General features: G+C 41.1%; 1 long non-coding RNA gene across 1 annotated transcript; it reads right to left on the bottom strand.

Moving 5' to 3' along the window:
- Positions 1-658: 658 nt before the first annotated feature.
- On the bottom strand, positions 659-21,176 carry LOC133552685 (uncharacterized). The gene is made up of 3 exons (XR_009806749.1): positions 21,089-21,176; positions 880-1,089; positions 659-799 (listed from the first exon to the last, which is right to left on the bottom strand). It is a non-coding gene; the product is annotated as an uncharacterized LOC133552685 (long non-coding RNA).
- Between the last annotated feature and the right edge of the window lie 272 nt (positions 21,177-21,448).

The following is a 21,448-nucleotide window of genomic DNA, read 5'->3' as shown; positions in this document are numbered from 1 at the left end:
ATATTTTTTTATAATTTGTTCAAAGGGGGCGTGTGGACGACTCTCACCGTCGTGTGGGTTCCAGGGACCACCAAGGAAGGACATGTCTTTGAGCAGTGTTGACTTTCTTTATTTTCTAATAAGAAAAGTATTTTTGGGGTTTCTTTTCAGTCGCCTGCGTCGTCTGCCTCTTGCTCTACCTCTCCCTCTTGGTCTCTTCCAGGTTGCATGGGCCTTTTCTCCTTCCGTCGTTGTTTCTCCACCTCTCTCCCCGACGTTCACGGCTCCCGCCCTTATAAACAGTGCGAGAGGATTCATTATGCCTATACAGGTGCGCGATCCACGCACCTGATCTCGATTGTGGCTTCGCTCCTGGCACGCCCCTGCCTCGGCTCTCGCTCGCCATCCCCTGCCTCTCAGTCGGCTCCGCTTCTCCACAGGGCGCACTTCACTTTTTTACACACACTTGTTATTTCATATGTTGACCAGAGGGGGCGCACTTTTAAAAGCAACACATTTTAAAAATCCCTCCTTTTTTGGAACACCCTGTGACAGACTCCTGCCGTCGTCGTGCGGGTTGCGTGGACCATCAAGGAAGGACATTGCTTTGCAGGTTTGACTCTCGTTTATTCTTTCAATAAATCAAGCTTTGTCTTTTGGTTCGGATCGCTTTTCAGCGGCTCCTCTCCTGCTCGCTCCTCTCTCGCCTTCAGTCGGCCGCATCTTCCAGTTGCTCTCGGTCATTCTCGCTCTTCAGGTTCTGTTGCTGGTTCTCCTACACCTTCTGCCATGATCTTTCCTCCTTCTCCCCTTTTATACACTGAGAGGAGATAGGCAGATTGTGAGCCGGTGTGTGAGTCACGCACCTGATCTTGATTGCTGCGGCGTCGCTCCCGGCACCTTGTTCTGCCGCATTCTCCGCCTCCTGGCCGCCATCTTGAGCAGGGCCAAAGCGTGTCCTGCCCCTCCGTCGGCCTGTCGGCTCCGCCTCCCCACACACCCTCATTTTGATATATCCATCCATCCATTTTCTGCCGCTTATTCCCTTTGGGGTCGCTGGGAGCGCTGGTGCCTATCGCAGCTACAGTCAGGCGGAAGGCGGCGTACACCCTGGACAATTCGCCACCTCATCGCAGGGCCAACACCACAAATGAGACATTGTCTATTAGATGCAATGTTATTGGGACCAGGATTTATGTCATCACTTCTTCACACCTCCTCATATGGAAGATACTTTTTCTTCTTCATGTCTCAAGAAGGGGAGAAATGCACGCACACACACACACACACACACACACACACACACACACACACACACACACACACACACACACACACACACACACACACACACTTGTATTTGTTATATTTTCGAGACTTATGTATAATGCCTACCACTAATATTATAATAAGTCATAATTTTACTCAACGCAAGTCAAAATTTTACAATAAAAACTGAACATTTGAGCAATAATGAGAAAAATGTGTAATTTAACTCGATAGCAGTCGCAATTTTACAAAAAAACCCTAAAATGTTGGCAGTTTTATGAGGAGTCGTCATTTTACTCGACAAAGGTCACAATGTTATAAGAAAACTTAAAAAAATTGGCAATATCATAATAATAATTGGAATTTTACTTGGCAAAACAATGAAAAGTCATAATTTTACTCCAAAAATGTCATTATTTTACAACAACAAAACAATTGGCAATATTGTGATAAAAGTCAGAATTTTATGACAAATGTCACCATTTTGCATTAAAAAGGTGATAATTTTACACAAAAAAAGTATTGAATTTAGGAGAAAATATTGCAATATTTCAGAAACAGAAAGAATAAAATAAATTGTGCGAAAACAACTGCTTCTAGTTCATCCTTTTTTTGTTTGTTTGTTGTTTGGTTTTGTATCTTCATTATTTACTTCAAGTTATAACAGTATGTCTCTATATACATTTAAAAAAACAAAAAACTTTTGGCCAAAGGGGGCGCACTTCATTTCTTGACACACACCTGTCACTTCATATGTTGACCAGAGGGGGCGCACTTTTAAAAGCGACACATTTGAAAAATCCCTCCTTTTTTGGAACACCCTCAGGTTGATAGATATCACCACAAATGAGACATTGTCTATTAGATGCAACGTTATTGGGACCAGGATTTATGTCATCACTTCTTCACACCTCCTCATATGGAAGATACTTTTCCTTCTTCATGTCTCAAGAAGGGGAGAAATACACGCGCACACACACACGCACACTCTTGTATGTGTTATATTTTCGAGACCTATGTAAAATGTCTACCACTAATATTATAATAAGTCATAATTTTACTCAACGCAAGTCAAAATTTTACAAGAAAAACTGAACATTTGAGCAATAATGAGAAAAATGTGTAATTTTACGCCACAGCAGTCGCAATTTTACAAAAAAACCCTAAAATGTTGGCAGTTTTATGAAGAGTCGTCATTTTACTCGACAAAGGTGACAATGATATAAGAAAACTTAAAAATAATCATAATAATAATTGGAATTTTACTTGGCAAAACAATGAAAAGTCATAATTTTTTCTCCAAAAATGTCACTATTTTACAACAACAAAACAATTGGCAATATTGTGACACAAGTCAGAATTTTATGACAAATGTCACCATTTTGCATTAAAAGGTGATAATTTTACATGAAAAACTAATGATTTTAAGAGGAAAAATTACTATATTTTAGAAACAGAAAGAATAATATAAATTGTGCGAAAACGACTGCTTCTAGTTAATCTTTTTGTTTGTTTGTTGTTTGGTTTTGTATATTCATTATTTACTTCAGGTTATAACAGTATGTCTCTATATACATTTAAAAAAAACAAAAACTTTTGACCAAAGGGGGTGCACTTAATTTCTGGACACACACCTGTCATTTCATATGTTGACCAGAGGGGGCGCACTTTTAAAAGCGACACATTTGAAAAATCCCTCCTTTTTTGGAACAACCTCATGTTGATAGATATCACCACAAATAAGACATTGTCTATTAGAAGCGACGTTATTGGGGCCAGGATTTATGTCATCACTTCTTCACACCTCCTCATATGGAAGATACTTTTCCTTCTTCATGTCTCAAGAAGGGGAGAAATACACACACACACACACACACACACACACACACACACACACACACACACACACACACACACACACACACACACACACTCTTGTATGTGTTATATTTTCGAGACCTACTTATAATGCCTACCACTATTATAATAAGTCATAATTCTACTCAACGCAAGTCAAAATTTTACAATAAAAACTGAACATTTGAGCAATAATGAGAAAAATGTGTAATTTAACTCCATAGCAGTCGCAATTTTACAAGAAAAGCCTAAAATGTTGACAATTTTATGAAGAGTCGTCATTTTACTCGACAAAGGTGACAATGTTATAAGAAAACTTAAAAATAATCACAATAATAATTGGAATTTTACTTGGCAAAACAATGAAAAGTCATAATATTACTCCAAAAATGTCACTATTTTACAACAACAAAACAATTGGCGATATTGTGACACAAGTCAGAATTTTATGACAAATGTCACCATTTTGCATTAAAAAGGTGATCATTTTACATAAAAAAAAGTATTGATTTTAAAAGAAAATATTGCAATATTTCAGAAACAGAAAGAATAAAATAAATTGTGCGAAAACGACTGCTTCTAGTTAATCTTTTTTTTTTGTTTTTTTTTGTTTTTGTTTGGTTTTGTATCTTCATTATTTACCTCAAGTTATAACAGTATGTCTCTATATACATTTAAAAAAAATACTTTTGGCCAAAGGGGGCGCACTTCATTACTTGACACACACCTGTCATTTCACATGTTGACCAGAGGGGGCGCACTTTGAAAAGCAACACATTTGAAAAATAATAAATAAATGATAAATGGGTTGTACTTGTACAGCGCTTTTCTACCTTCAAGGTACTCAAAGCGCTTTCCCAGCTTTTTTGGAACACCCTCATGTTGATGAATATCTATGGCGTCTCATTAGTGCCAAAAATCCAAGCGCATAAAAACTGCTATCGCGCGCTGATTCTCCACTTCGTGCGCGCGCGCGGCGCCTTTTTGCGTGCGCGCGCCGCCTATGTGCGCGCGTGCCGTGTTCGTTTTGGCACTTTGTGGGCGGTTATTCTTACACGGCCCCTTCTTTCTGATTGGTCAGGTGAAAATCGCTCAGGGCCAATCAGAAGTATAGCAGGGCGGGCCATCGTCAATATGTATCAAGATAATGCAGCTCTTGTCGACAAACAAATTCTAAAAAGTCCAAATTTAGTGGAGTTGTGGAAAATACCAATTGAATTTTATCTCAAAGTCTTCGAAGAAGGTAATGTCTCATCTGTTGAGAGAACATCACATAGTTAATGAAGTGTCAAGATCAATATCCCTCTTTTCATACACATACAACCAAATATGTTTTCTTTCCTCTCTTGTCTGTTTAAAAAAATATTTGTATTTATCTAATATTTGTAAATGTAAATATTGAATGTATGCCACAATGTTGGACTATTAATTTTCTTTCCTCTATCTACTTTAAGTTTACACCAGAGTCTACCCGAACCCACTTATCTATGCGTACTTCATATCAGGACCACATGATTAGCATATGGGCCTAATTATTGATGTTATGATTGCAATGACTATTTTAGTAGAATAATGAATGACAGGTTATCACTACAATTAATGAATATGGTTTTAATATTACTATAAAAAAGTATTTACGCTTCTGCAAACAAGTCAAACTATGGAAAATTAGATGTCAGCCCAGATCAGTATAGATGGCAGAGTTAAAAATATGTATTTAAAAAAACAACAAAAAAAGCTAGCTCCATACATTAGGCAAATTAAATCTGAGACATAATAGTGTAAGACTTACTTGTTCAGCCATGATAGACCCATGAAAACCTGACATTTATAACAATTCGAACCGTTTGGAAATGAGTTGAAAATTGAGCAAGTTATGGTTATTTAAATAGTACATGTTCCTTGACAACTATGTACTGGGCGTGGCCAGCTGCCTGAGGTAAGATGGCCGCCACGTTGCCATTGACTGACAGCGCTCAGAGCCAATCAGAAAGAAGGGGCTGTCTAACGATTCCCGCCCCCAAAATGCCAAAACAAACATGAGAGCGCGAGGAGAGATGCCAGACCGAGACGGAGCGCGCACATATAGGCACCGCGCGCGCGCAAAAATGCGAATCACGCCCGCGCTAAGGCACCACACGCGCACAAAAAGGTGTCGTGCGCGCACAAAGTGGAGAATCAGCGCGCAATAACAGTTTTTATGGCCTTAGATTTTTGGCACTAATGTGACGCCATGGATATCACCACAAATGAGACATTGTCTATTAGAAGCAACGTTATCGCGACCAGGATTAATGTCATCACTTCTTCACACCTCCTCATGTGGTTGGACATTGTTTTGAGGCGGCTGAAAAAAAAAAAAAAAAAAAAAAAAAAAAGACCAGTTTTTCAATCAGATATCTCAAAGATAAGAATGGAAAGACCCCTGAAGGTAAAAAAGAAACTTTTTGAACAGACTAATGGTTCCTTCACGGCGTCCCAAACTAGGACACGCCCCCTTGTGGAGCATCTTCATCCCCTCTGTCCTCACATGGGCTACAGTGACGATGACGATGATGAGGCTGATTATCACAATGAAATGATCCTGATTTTCTGCTCCACTTGCAGCCAGGGGACGTGCAGCTGCTGCCTCCCTTCTAATCATTTGGAAACACAAATCCTCCTGGGCGGGGAAACCTGCCGCTTCCTTGCAGCGTGACTGTGGGCAGGCAGCTGTGCCGTGTTTGCATATGTCGCCTCTGCTTAGCTCGTCTGCGGGAATATTTAACAACACGTAGCAGAGAAGCAAACATCTGCGGCTCCTCACGCCTCCAGCTTGTTGTTATCTTATCATCTCTTTGTTATTGTTGGAGGCCTTTAAAGAACTGGTGATGGAAGCTGCACAAGAACCCGATTGGCAACATCAGGCTTTTAAGTCACTGGTGCCACACGCTACAGATGCGCGGATAGGCAATTATATCATCCGCAACCGCATCACCAAGGTCGTCATCCACCCGAACCAACATTTTATCAGGACCGTACCCCACTTACATACATCAGAGGTCGTCCGCCTTTACCACTCACAGGGATATTTAAACCTGTTTCACAGAGTAATGACGACAATTGGAGCCGCTAACGTTCCCGCGACCATCCAATAGCTTTCATCCTGATTACAAGAATGTGGGCGTGCTGCGAAGCCATTGCCTTAAACACCTTCAACAACATGTACGAACCGATTATTGATCCGGCAACATGTTGTATGCAGCTTCCGCTATTACACCTACAAGATTGAAACGCATACTGGGTGACACAGAGTACACTGATGGTTGTGATATAAACAACTTTAAAACTTACTAATATGTGCCACGCTGTGAAGCCACACCCAACAAGATTGACAGACACATTTCAGGAGAACATCCTCACAGTAAGACAACATAAACGCAACACAACAAATACCCATAATCCTTTGTATCCGTGACTCTTCCTTAATATACTTTACACCCCCGCGCCCCCAACCCCGCCCACCTTACCGACGCACGGGGGTCTGCTATGTGTTGCGTTTAAGTTGTGTCACTGGGAGGCTGTTCTCCCGAAATGTGTTTGTCGTTCTTAATTGGTGTGGCTTCACAGCGTGGCGCATATTACTAAGAGTGTTAAAATTGTTTATATCACAACCATTAGTGTACTCTGTGTCACCCAGTATGCCTTGCAGTCGTGTGCGTGTTGCCGCGGAAGCCACACACAACATGATGCTGGACTGACAAGCACATCGAACATGTCGTAGTAGGCAACAAAGCCAATGGCTTCATAGCACGCCCTAATACTTATTATCTGGGTGACTGCCCGCAGTCATTCAGGGGTTTGCTGCTAGCGGGGTGTATAAAATAGTCATGAATACAAAGGATTATGGGTATTTGTTGTGTTGTGTTACTGGGAGGATGTAAACTCGAAATGTGTTTGTCGTTCTTAATTGGTGTGGCTTCACAGCGTGGCGCATATTACTCAGAGTGTTAAAATTGTTTATATCACAACCATTAGTGTACTCTGTGTCACCCAGTATGCCTTGCAGTCGTGTGTGTGTGTGTGTGTGTGTGTGTTGCCGCGGAAGCCACACACACACAACATGATGCTGGACTGACAAGCACATCGAACATGTTGTAGTAGGCAACAAAGCCAATGGTTTCATAGCACGTCCTAATAGTTGTTATCTGCGCGACTACCTGCAGTCATTCAGGGGATTGCTGCTAGCGGGGTGTATAAAATAATCAGGAGGTGTCATGAATACAAAGGATTATGGGTATTTGTTGTGTTGCGTTTATGTTGTGTTACTGGGAGGATGTTCTCCCGAAATGTATTTGTCGTTCTTAATTGGTGTGGCTTCACAGCGTGGCGCATATTACTAAGAGTGTTAAAATTGTTTATATCACTACCATTAGTGTACTCTGTGTCACCCAGTATGCCTTGCATACATTGCTTCCGGTTCCGGGTCAACGTGAATGACTGCTCGCTGACTGCTCTTGTTGCAAAAAAGCTAAGTATCGTTCTATCTGTGTGATTTTAACTGTTTTGCAGCTTTATTTACAACTTATCGAACATATTTAATAGTTCAATTTAACTTGCAAATCACCCGATCTCTGTCTCACCACTTCGCCCTCAGCTAGCTAGCTGCTAAGCTAACGAGGCTAGCGGAGAAAGGCAGCGCCGGTCTGAAGGAAGCTTCTCCCCCGCCACCGTGACCACCATTTCCCGAAGACAACTGGCACCCCACTCGGCGACGGAAAGTTTCTGTGAGTATGGCTTCCTGCGCTTCGTGCACTTTACTCATGGATAGGTTGGCTTTGCTAGAGAGCCGTGTCCGCCAGTTAGAGCAGTGTAATTTCGTAACTTTAGATGTTGCGGACACATCTGCTAGCGTTAGCTGTAGCGAGCTAACTAGCCCAGCTTGTAGCAGCCCTAACCGGCCTACAAGCTACGGTGTACCGGTTGAGACGCATAATAGATTTAGCCCTTTAGCTAGTCCTACACCCCAGTCTACCGGGCACCACACTTTAGTCATAGGGGACTCCATCACCCGAAACATAAAGCTTAGCAAACCAGCCACAATTAAGTGTATTCCCGGGGGCAGAGCACCTGACATTGAAGCTAATCTTAGGGAGCTAACTCGCAACAGGTCTAGTAAGCACGTACGGCAGGCTAACCGCACCACTAGTTATGCGAATATAGTAATACACGTTGGCTCCAATGACGTTAGGATGAGACAATCAGAGATTACAAAGAGAAACATAGCCAGGGCTTGTAATCTCGCCAGAAAGATGTCCAGGCATCGAGTAATTGTCTCTGGCCCCCTGCCTGGGAGAGGCATTGATGAGAGATATAGCAGATTAGTCTCTCTTAACAAGTGGCTGGATAGCTTCTGCAGACAACAGGGATTTACGTTTATTGATAATTGGCCCTCTTTCTGGGGCAAACCTGGCTTGCTGAGTAGAGACGGCCTTCACCCTAACCAGGAAGGCGCTATCCTCTTGTCTCGGAACATAGACTTCGCATTGAGCCACATTTGGCTAACTGCACTAGAGCAAGCCCGGTCACAGGCAATTACAGAGCCTGCTAGCCTGGGTATGGAGTCAGTTAAGTTAGAACTAGCCAGCGCCAGGCTGGATGATCCCTGTACATATAGCAATTTTCGTAGAATAATACACAACTCACAAAATGTTTTTTCTACTGTGTCTATGACTACGTCAGAGTTAGACATGCGTTCTACTGAGGTGGCAAATTATGCTGCGTTCAGTTTATCGCAGCGCCAAGTAGACAATCTGAAAATTCCCGTCATATCAATTCCTAGATATGGTCGTAATTATTTTAAGTACACTGCGCATAATAAACGCAACATTATTAATATTGCTACTACGGATAATTTTATCAACAACTCCTTAAAACAGCCCACTACCTATAATATGGGCTTTCTAAACATCAGATCTTTGTCTCCCAAAACGTTATTAGTCAATGAGGTCATTAGAGACAACAACCTTAACGTCATCGGTCTTAGCGAAACCTGGCTTAAACCAGACGACTTTTTTGCGATAAATGAGGCATCCCCTCCTAACTATACGAATGCGCATATTGCCCGTCACCTCAAAAGGGGAGGGGGTGTCGCACTAATATACAACGAAAACTTTAACTTGAGTCCTAACTTAAATGATAAATATAAATCATTTGAGGTGCTTTCTATGAAGTCTGCCACACCTCTGCCTCTGTGCCTGGCCGTTATCTACCGCCCCCCAGGGCCCTATTCGGACTTTATTAGTGAATTCTCAGAGTTTGTTGCTGATCTAGTGACGCACGTCGATAATATAATTATAATGGGGGACTTTAATATCCTTATGAATACCCCATTGGACCCACCGTGCGTGGCGCTCCAGACTATAATTGATAGCTGTGGTCTTACACAAATAATAAATGAACCGACACATCGCAGCGGTAATACGATAGACCTAGTGCTTGTCAGAGGTATCACCATTTCCAAAGTTATGATACTCCCGTATACTAAAGTAATGTCCGATCATTACCTTATAAAATTCGAAGTTCAGACTCATGTTCGGCAAGCTAATAATATTAATAACTGCTATAGCAGCCGCAACATTAATGCTGCCACAACGACGACTCTTGCGAACCTACTGCCCTCGGTAATGGCACCGTTCCCAAAGTATGTGGGCTCTATTGATAACCTCACTAACAACTTTAACAACGCCCTGCGCGAAACCATTGATAGTATAGCACCGCTGAAGTTAAAAAAGGCTCCAAAAAGGCGTACGCCATGGTTTACTGAAGAAACTAGAGCTCAGAAATTATTATGTAGAAAGCTGGAACGCAAATGGCGCACGACTAAACTTGAGGTGCACCATCAAGCATGGAGTGATAGTTTAATAACTTATAAACGCATGCTTACCTTAGCTAAAACTAATTATTACTCAAATGTCATCCGCATTAATAAAAACGATCCAAAATTTTTGTTTAGTACAGTAACATCGCTAACCCAACAAGGGACTCCTTCCAGTAGCTCCACCCATTCGGCAGATGACTTTATGAAGTTCTTTAATAAGAAAATTGAACTTATTAGAAAGGAGATTAAAGACAATGCGTCCCAGCTACAACTGGGTTATAGTAACACAGATACGATTGTATATACGGCGGATACTGCAAATATCCAAAATAGTTTCTCTCGTTTTGATGAAATAACATTAGAAGGATTGTTACAACGTGTAAATGGAATAAAACAAACAACATGTTTACTTGACCCACTTCCTGGGAAACTTATCAAGGAGCTTTTTGTATTATTAGGTCCATCAGTGCTAAATATTATAAACTTATCACTTTCCTCGGGCACTGTTCCCGTTGCATTCAAAAAAGCGGTTATTCATCCTCTCCTTAAAAGACCTAACCTCGATCCTGACCTCATGGTAAACTACCGACCGGTGTCTCACCTTCCCTTTATTTCGAAAATCCTCGAAAAAATTGTTGCAGAGCAGCTAAATGAGCACTTAGCGTTTAACAATCTATGTGAAACCTTTCAATCCGGTTTCAGGGCAAATCACTCGACTGAGACAGCCCTCGCAAAATTGACTAATGATCTATTGCTAACGATGGACTCTGATGCGTCATCTATGTTGCTGCTCCTCGATCTTAGCGCTGCTTTCGATACCGTCGATCATAATATTTTATTAGAGCGTATCAAAATACGAATTGGTATGTTAGACTCAGCCCTGTCATGGTTTAACTCTTATCTTACTGATAGGATGCAGTGCGTCTCCTATAACAGTGTGACCTCGGACTATGTTAAGGTAACGTGTGGAGTTCCCCAGGGTTCGGTCCTTGGCCCTGTACTCTTCAGCATCTACATGCTGCCGCTGGGTGACGTCATACGCAAATACGGTATTAGTTTTCACTGTTATGCTGATGACACCCAACTCTACATGCCCCTAAAGCTGACCAACACGCCGGACTGTAGTCAGTTGGAAGCGTGTCTTAATGAAATTAAACAATGGATGTCCGCTAACTTTTTGCAACTCAACGCCAGAAAAAACGGAAATGCTGATTATCGGTCCTGCTAGACACCGACCTCTATTTAATAATACAACTTTAACATTTGACAACCAAATAATAAAACAAGGTGACTCTGTAAAAAATCTGGGTATTATCTTCGACCCAACTCTCTCCTTTGAGTCACACATTAAAAGCGTTACTAAAACGGCCTTCTTTCATCTCCGTAATATCGCTAAAATTCGCTCCATTTTGTCCACTAAAGACGCCGAGATCATTATCCATGCGTTTGTTACGTCTCGTCTCGATTACTGTAACGTATTATTTTCGGGTCTCCCCAGGTCTAGCATTAAAAGATTACAGTTGGTACAAAATGCGGCTGCTAGACTTTTGACAAGAACAAGAAAGTTTGATCATATTACGCCTGTACTGGCTCACCTGCACTGGCTTCCTGTGCACTTAAGATGTGACTTTAAGGTTTTACTACTTACGTATAAAATACTACACGGTCTAGCTCCAGCCTATCTTGCCGATTGTATTGTACCGTATGTCCCGGCAAGAAATCTGCGTTCAAAAGACTCCGGCTTATTAGTGATTCCTAGAGCCCAAAAAAAGTCTGCGAGCTATAGAGCGTTTTCCGTTCGGGCTCCAGTACTCTGGAATGCCCTCCCGGTAACAGTTCGAGATGCTACCTCAGTAGAAGCATTTAAGTCTCACCTTAAAACTCATCTGTACACTCTAGCCTTTAAATAGACCTCCTTTTTAGACCAGTTGATCTGCCGCTTCTTTTCTTTCTCCTATGTCCCCCCCTCCCTTGTGGAGGGGGTCCGGTCCGATGACCATGGATGAAGTACTGGCTGTCCAGAGTCGAGACCCAGGATGGACCGCTCATCGGGACCCAGGATGGACCGCTCGCCTGTATCGGTTGGGGACAGCTCTACGCTGCTGATCCGCTTGAGATGGTTTCCTGTGGACGGGACTCTCGCTGCTGTCTTGGAGCCACTATGGATTGAACTTTCACAGTATCATGTTAGACCCGCTCGACATCCATTGCTTTCGGTCCCCTAGAGGGGGGGGGGTTGCCCACATCTGAGGTTCTCTCCAAGGTTTCTCATAGTCAGCATTGTCACTGGCGTCCCACTGGATGTGAATTCTCCCTGCCCACTGGGTGTGAGTTTTCCTTGCCCTTTTGTGGGTTCTTCCGAGGATGTTGTAGTCGTAATGATTTGTGCAGTCCTTTGAGACATTTGTGATTTGGGGCTATATGAATAAACATTGATTGATTGATTGATTGATGATGCTGGACTGACAAGCGTATCGAACATGGTGTAGTAGGCGTCAAAGGCAATGGCTTCATAGCACGCCCTAATAGTTGTTATCTGGGTGACTACCCGCAGTCATTCAGGGGTTTGCTGCTAGCGGGGTGTATAAAATAGTCAGGAAGTGTAATGAATACAAAGGATTATGGGTATTTGTTGTGTGGCGTTTATGTTGTGTCACTGGGAGGCTGTTCTCCCGAAATGTGTTTGTCATTCTTAATTGGTGTGGCTTCACAGCGTGGCGCATATTACTAAGAGTGTTACAATTGTTTATATCACTACCATTAGTGTACTCTGTGTCACCCAGTATGCCTTGCAGTCGTGTGTGTGTTGCCGCGGAAGCCACACACAACATGATGCTGGACTGACAAGCGTATCGAACATGTTGTAGAAGGCATCAAAGCCAATGGCTTCATAGCACGCCCTAATAGTTGTTATGTGGGTGACTACCCGCAGTCATTCAGGGTTTTGCTGCTAGCGGGGTGTATAAAATAATCAGGAAGTGTCATGAATACAAAGAATTATGGGTATTTCTTGTGTTGCGTTTTTTTTGTGTTACTGGGAGGATGTTCTCCCGAAATGTGTTTGTCGTTCTTAATTGGTGTGGCTTCACAGCGTGGCGCATATTAGTAAGAGTGTTAAAATTGTTTATATCACAACCATTAGTGTACTCTGTGTCACCCAGTATGCCTTGCAGTCGTGTGCATGCTGCCGTGGAAGCCACTCACAACATGATGCCGGACTGACTAGCGTATCAAACATGTTGTAGTAGGTGTCAAAGCCAATGGCTTCATAGCACGCCCTAATAGGTGTTATCTGGGTGACTAACCGCAGTCATTCAGGGGTTTGCTGCTAGTGGGGTGTATAAAATAGTCAAGAAGTGTCATGGATACAAAGGATTGTGGGTATTTGTTGTGTTGCGTTTATGTTGTTATACTGGGAGGATGTTCTCCCGAAATGTGTTTGTCGTTCTTAATTGGTGTGGCTTCACAGCGTGGCGCATATTACTAAGAGTGTTAAAATTGTTTATATCACAACCATTAGTGTACTCTGTGTCACCCAGTATGCCTTGCAGTCGTGTGTGTGTTGTCGCGGAAGCCACACCCAACATGATGCTGGACTGACAAACACATCGAACATGTTGTAGTAGGCAACAAAGCCAAAGGCTTCATAGCACGCCCTAATAGTTGTTATCTGGGTGACTACCCGCAGTCATTCAGGGGTTTAGCTGCTAGCGGGGTGTATAAAATAGTCAGGAAGTGTCATGAATACAAAGGATTATGGGTATTTGTTGTGCTGCGTTTATGTTGTGTTACTGGGAGGATGTTCTCCCGAAATGTGTTTGTCGTTCTTAATTGGTGTGGCTTTACAGCGTGGCGCATATTAGTAAGAGTGTTAAAATTGTTTATATCACAACCATTAGTGTACTCCGTGTCACCCAGTATGCCTTGCAGTCGTGTGCGTGCTGCCGTGGAAGCCACACACAACATGTTGTAGTCGTAATGATTTGTGCAGTCCTTTGAGACATTTGTGATTTGGGGCAATATAAATAAACATTGATTGATTGATTGATAATAAATCTCTAAAGTAACAGTACTCTTACTTGAGTACAATTTCTGGCTACTCTACCCACCTCTGCTCATTTCACAACGTATATATCTGCAGCTAACGTATGGAAAAATGTTTTTATTTCTTCCAAAATTTCGTGGGTGCAGTTTATATTCCGGCGCGGTCCACAGTCCGGAAAATAATGTTTATTGTGACTCACTCAGGTGGCAGCAAAAATAGAACTTGTTGTGCATAATGGTTGGACAATGCAAATCGTGTATGTGTGTGTGTGTGTGTGTGTGTGTGTGTGTGTGTGTGTGTGTGAGCCCAGAGCCAGTTGGCACAGCAAACATGGATGTCATGAGATGTGAGTCAGCTGTGCCTCAGCTGGACGTGTGCACCCCACCATGCATGAAGACATGAAGACGCCATTCCCGGGTATGGCTGCGTGTCCGCGTGGATGCAAAGTCAGTGCGTAAGAGTGGCTCTTGGATTTGGAGGCTTGGAGCGGATAAAGCCGTGTAAATGTCCTCCAAATGAAAGTATCTGTGCCATGGCTGGACACACCTGACCCCCAAAGTCTGCTTTGTGTGAGTGCTCTGATCTGGACTCCACCGTGGCACACGGTCCTGGGCCGGGGGTGGTGCTGCCTCACCTCATCGCAGTGTGTGATGTCATTTCTGTCACGTGGGTTGTCCCCATACCAATATTCTGGTACCGGTACAGAAAAAGTACAAACCCCGTTTCCATATGAGTTGGGAAATTGTGTTAGATGTAAATATAAACAGAATACAATGATTTGCAAATCCTTTTCAACCCATATTCAGTTGAATATGCTACAAAGACAACATATTTGATGTTCAAACTGATAAACATTTGTTTTGGGTACGGTGGCAATAAATACTGATAAAGTTGAGGAATGCTCATCAAACACTTATATGGAACATCCCACAGGTGTGCAGGCTAATTGGGAACAGGTGGGTGCCATGATTGGGTATAAAAACAGCATCCCAAAAAATGCTAAGTCTTTCACAAGAAAGGATGGGGCGAGGTACACCCCTTTGTCCACAACTGCGTGAGCAAATAGTCAAACAGTTTAAGAACAACGTTTCTCAAAGCGCAATTGCAAGAAATTTAGGGATTTCAACATCTACGCTCCATAATATCATCAAAAGGTTCAGAGAATCTGGAGAAATCACTCCACGTAAGCGGCATGGCCGGAAACCAACATTGAATGACCGTGACCTTCCATTGTATCAAAAACCGACATCAATCTGTAAAGGATATCACCACATGGGCTCAGGAACACTTCAGAAAACCACTGTCACTAAATACGGTTCGTCACAACATCTGTAAGGACCATTTAAAGCTGTACTATGCAAAGCAAAAGCCATTTATCAACAACATCCAAGCCCGAGATCATCTAAGATGGACTGATGCAAAGTGGAAAAGTGTTCTGTGGTCTGACGAGTCAACATTTCAAATTGTTTTTGGAAATATTCGACATCGTGGGGAAAGCGAACCATCTAGACTGTTATCGACGCAAAGTTGAAAAGCCAGCATCTGTGATGGTATGGGGGTGCATTAGTGGCCAAATCATGGGTAACTTGCACATCTGTGAAGGCACCATTAATGCTGAAAGGTACATACAGGTTTTGGAACACCATATGCTGCCATCTAGGCACCGTCTTTTTCTTGGACGCCCCTGCTTATTTCAGCAAGACAATGCCAAGCCACATTCAGCACGTATTACAACAGCATGGTTTCGTAGTAAAAGAGTGCGGGTACTTTCCTGGTCCGCCTGCAGTCCAGACCTGTCTCCCATGGAAAATGTGTGGCACATTATGAAGCGTAAAATACGACAGCGGAGACCTCGGACTGTTGAACGACTGAAGCTCTACATAAAACAAGAATAGGAAACAATTCCACTTTCGAAGCTTCAACAATTAGTTTCCTCAGTTCCCAAACGTTTATTGAGTGTTGTTAAAAGAAAAGGTGATGTAACACAGTGGTGAACATGCCCTTTCCCAACTACTTTGGCACGTGTTGCAGCCATGAAATTCTAAGTTAATTATTATTTGCAAAAGAAAAATAAAGTTTATGAGTTTGAACATCAAATATGTTGTCTTTGTAGCATATTCAACTGAATATGGGTTGAAAAGGATTTGCAAATCATTGTATTCTGTTTATATTTACATCTAACACAATTTCCCAACTCATATGAAAACAGGGTTTGTAATTAAATATTGATTGATAGATCGATTCGACCGGTTTTGGAAGTGCCCTTTTTTTTTTTTTTAAAACATCCCATGTTTCATCCATAATGCCACTTCTAAATCTGGGGAAGGGTTGCGTACAAAATCATTATCTTTGGCTCAAAAAAGTTTGAAAAACATTGGTGTCAACTACCAGAACTGGGAAATGTGGTGGAAACGCACACTTCTACAGGAACCTATAGTTTTGGGGAAAAAATTGAAGAAACCTACAGTTCCTAAACTTTAGGTCGAAAAAAGACCTGTGTCAGGCTTGGACTTGGTCTTGGGTTGTTTTCCCGAGGTGTGAAGCGAATGGAGTGGAAACGGCGTGAAGGTAGGTACATATTTAATTTATTTACTCATAAACTAAAAACAGGAACAAACAAAACGCGCTCACAATGGAGGTACACAACTTGGGCTATGAAACAAAAGACTAGCACAAAGGCTATAAACTATAAACATGAAACAAAATACTTGTGCTATGGTATGAATGACAAAAACTTACGTGGACAAAATGAACAGCATAGCAAGGCATGAAGCAGATAATTGAGGTCGTGAAGGAGGTGATGTGGCTTAAATAATGAACATGATAAGTGAAAACAGGTGTGAGACAAGACAGGTGAACTGATTGGTCGTCATGGTAACAAAACAGGGAGTGAAAAAAAAGGGAACTTAAGAGTCCAAAGGTCAAAAGCACCTGGTATTCCTAGGCAGACTCCCATCCAAGTACTAACCAGGTCAGACACTGCTTTGCTTTGGGAACAGATGAGATTGGGGATGCTCAGGGTAGTATGGCCATACAAAACTCGTGATCACACATGACAGATGAAAACTAAATCAGTTGGCATGGTAACAAGACAGACAAAGAAATGCAAAACAGAACTAAATGTCCCAAAAACTAAACATAGCATGACCACAACAAAACATGAACCATAGGCGTGACAACCTGTTGTCGTATCAAAAATGTGTGAGCATCAGTTGCATGTGGGTTTATCAGAAGTTGCATCTTCTGCCAACACATCCTGTCATGGAGTGTGCAGGGCTGTGTTTAAGGAACTAATTGATGTCACATGATTGCTTTGTACTGACACATCTATCCTATCATCTGGCATCCTGAGTGCTTGATATCGTATGGCTCGGTATATACGGTGATGGTATCGCATCATTGGCGGTGTGTGGAGCGATAGTGGTGTGCGCGTGTAATTGTGTGGAGAGTCCATGACATGTTCACAGTCAAATCTGTCTCCCTTTCCCGTTTGGAGTCAGAGAGAAGTGGTTGTGTAACCGTCCGCCGCCTCTGGACAAAAGTGAAAAAGATAATGAGGCGCCTTCTGTCACGTCACATATGCAACATGTCACGTGCTGCGGCATCAGGAGGACATTAGGCTGGCAACATCACATCATGTCTACATCCTACATTACTCCAAGTACAATGCATATTTTACCATTCAATATACATATAGACATATATATATATATATATATATATATATATATATATATGTCTTGATTGGATTATCCAGAGAATAGTGCTCGATACCGTGGTAGAGCGCAGTATGTATGTGTGGGAAAAATCACATGACTACTTCATCTCTGTTGAATATTTTTCTTAGGGTGTTGCCTTTGGGGAAGTGTTTGTCGATCAGAGTGAGAAAAATATTCAGAAAAATATTCAACAAGAACAACATTAAATTGAGCTACAGCTGTAGGAATAACATACAACTAATCATTTCAAACCACAACAAAGCAATTGCAAAAGGACTGCCTACCCCCAGACCAAACGACTCTGAAACCAATAAGGAATGTAACTGTGGCAAGAAACCTGATTGCCCTCTCAACGGTGGGTGCTTACAAACATCAGTCGTTTACCAAGCAAAGGTAACACGCAAGGACATTGGCACATCCGACACGTACGTAGGATTAACCGAAGGAGCGTTTAAGGCCAGATGGAATAATCACAAGGCCTCTTTTAGGAACCAGACCTTGCGGAATTCTACAGAACTCAGCAAGCACATTTGGAACCTCAAAGACAATAATGTTGAATATTCAATAACATGGCAAATTCTTGCGTCCAGCACACCTTACAACAGTGGTAATAAAAGATGCAACCTATGCTTGAAAGAGAAACTGTTTATTATATATCATCCAGACCTGTCATCCCTCAACAAGGGCAGTGAAATCATTTTAACATGCCGCCACAGACGGAAACACATCCTAGGTAACACATGAGCCAATCACCACGCCCCTACGCCTGCCTGTGCCCTATATAAACCATTGTATGTGAATGCTTCCTTTACAATCTCCTGATGATTGAGGGAACCCCTCATGAAACAGTTCTGTAGAGATAAAGTAGTCTTGTGATTTTTGCCACACACACACACATATATATATATATATATATATATATATATATATATATATATATATATATAAACATACATATTTATATATATATATATATATATATATATATATATATATATATATATATATATATATATATACATACACACATTAGGGTTGTACGGTATTTCGGTACTAGTATAGTACCGCACTACTAATGAATAATATTTGGTACTATACCGCCTCTAAAAAGTACCGGTCCCACACCCCTCCGTCTTTGTCACATCAGGACATTCCTGTTTTTACGAGCAGAGGAGCATGTTCGGTACTTACAAGCAGAGACAGTGTGTAGACAGAAAAGAGAGAATGGATGCATTTTGGTGTAAAAAGTAAAGATAAAGGTGAAGTTATAACACTGAAACACCCTCAGGAAGAGCTGCTCTAAAACATGGCTAACTAGCTACTTTCTAAATCACTAACGGCAGCAAATAAGGTAAGTAGCATTATCACTGGAGGACAAGGAATAGCTAAACATGCTTCACTACACATCGTAGGGAAGTCACAATGTAAATAAACGCCATGGGTGGATCTACACCTGACATCCACTGTAATGATACCAAGTAAAGGAGCGTATCTAGTCGATACTACTATGATTACATCGATCTTTATTCGTTTTTTTTTTTTTTTTTTAAATGTATATTATGTTTATGAACTCAGTAAATCCATCGCTGGACAGATGAGGACTTTGAATATGACCAATGTATGATCCTGTAACTACTTGGTATCGGATCGATACCTAAATGTGTGGTATCATCCAAAACTAATGTCAAGTATCAAAGAAGAGAAGAATAAGTGATTATTACATTTTAACAGAAGTGTAGATAGAACATGTCAAAACAGAAAATAAGCAGATATTAACAGTAAATGAACAAGTGGATGAATAAACAATTTTTTTTACAGTTTGTCCCTCATAATGTGTACAAAATAATAGGTTTATAAATGACACAATATGTTACTGCATAGACTAACTAGGAGTCTTTGTTAGTTTACTTACTACTAAAAGACAAGTTGTCCAGTATCTTCAACATTTTATTTAAGGACTAAATTGCAATAATAAGCATATGTTTCATGTACACTAAGATTTGCAGTCAAAATTGTCACGCTCGTGTCGCATTGTGATGCGGGATTTAGTTCGCCCCAGGGATGCAGAGGACACTCCGGATGACAACGTAAAGGTAAGATGATTTAATAACTCAGACACAGTACAAAACGGGCAGAAATAAACAAAAGAAACGCGCGCCGAACGCACGGGAAGCTAAGGCTAACACTTAGCTCAGATTCAGGAATCAGAAACATGAACGCGATTGTTGCTTACCGCAAAACAATGGACCCAGGCCGACTGACGGGAGAAGGCAGGCTTAAATAAGAAAGTAATTACAACACAGGTGCGCGTCAGGAGCAAGCGGCAGGTGAAAACAATGAGTAACTATGGTAACAGACAGAGGCGTACAAACCGGAACCGAAAGAGTCCAAAACAAACAGAAAACACAAAAAGACTCAAAAACCTAAATCAAAATATGATCTGGGCAGTGGATCATAACAAAAATAACACCAATAAAGACATTTTTTGTGGTCCCCTAACACTAATTGTATCTATAGGGACAAAAATTGCAGTTATGTCATTATGGCCATCAGGTGCCATCTTTTTCTATATATATATATTTATATATATATATATATATATATATATATACACACATATTCATATATATATATATATATATGTATGTATATGTATATATATATGTATGTATGTATGTATATGTATATATATATGTATGTATGTATGTATGTATATATATATGTATGTATATATATATATATATGTATGTATATATATATGTATGTATATGTATGTATATATATGTATGTATATGTATACAGTATATATGTATATATATATATGTATGAATATGTATATATATATATATATATATATATGTATATATATATATATATATATATATATATATATATATATATATATATATATATATATATATATATATATATATATATGTGTTGTGTGACTATCAAAAAGTAAATAGTCACAGAGAGTGGAAAGCAGGGCTCGGTCTGACACGCTAGGTCCAAGGCTGCAACATGAAATATTTATTGCTCTTTTGAGGGTGATTTAAATTATAAATAAATGGGTTGTACTTGTATAGCGCTTTTCTACCTTCAAGGTACTCAAAGCGCTTTGACACCACTTCCACATTTACCCATTCACACACACATTCACACACTGATGGAGGGAGCTGCCATGCAAAGCGCTAACCAGCACCCATCAGGAGCAAGGGTGAAGTGTCTTGCTCAGGACACAACGAGGTTGGAACTAGGTGGGGATTAAACCAGGGACCCTCGGGTTGCGCACAGCCACTCTACCACTGCGCCACGCCGTCCCGATTTATTGTCCCTTTGAGTAAAAATACAATACATTACATTCAGATGGTTTGTGGTTCTTTTGAAGTCCTTTTGCAGTCCTTTTGCGGTCAACAGAAGTAACGGCACCCAGGTTCACACTCTCTCCAAACAAACCAAACAATACCCCCAGACAGGTGCAGGTGATATTCATTCAGCAATCATTCAGCCCCAAGAAAGCTCCTCCCACACACACACACTCCGCCCACACACTTGTAGCCACACCCACTATCCCAAGTGACAAGTGAGAGACAAATCCCTGCCTCTACTATATATATATATATATATATATATATATATATATATATATATATATATATATATATATATATATATATATAAATAATTTATATATGTATGTATATATGTATATATATACAT

Source organism: Nerophis ophidion, linkage group LG05, assembly GCF_033978795.1.
Source record: "Nerophis ophidion isolate RoL-2023_Sa linkage group LG05, RoL_Noph_v1.0, whole genome shotgun sequence".
Classification (NCBI taxonomy): Eukaryota; Metazoa; Chordata; class Actinopteri; order Syngnathiformes; family Syngnathidae; genus Nerophis; species Nerophis ophidion.
The sequence above is the reverse complement of the archived record's forward strand: the minus strand, read 5'-3'. Positions and strand labels throughout refer to the sequence as shown.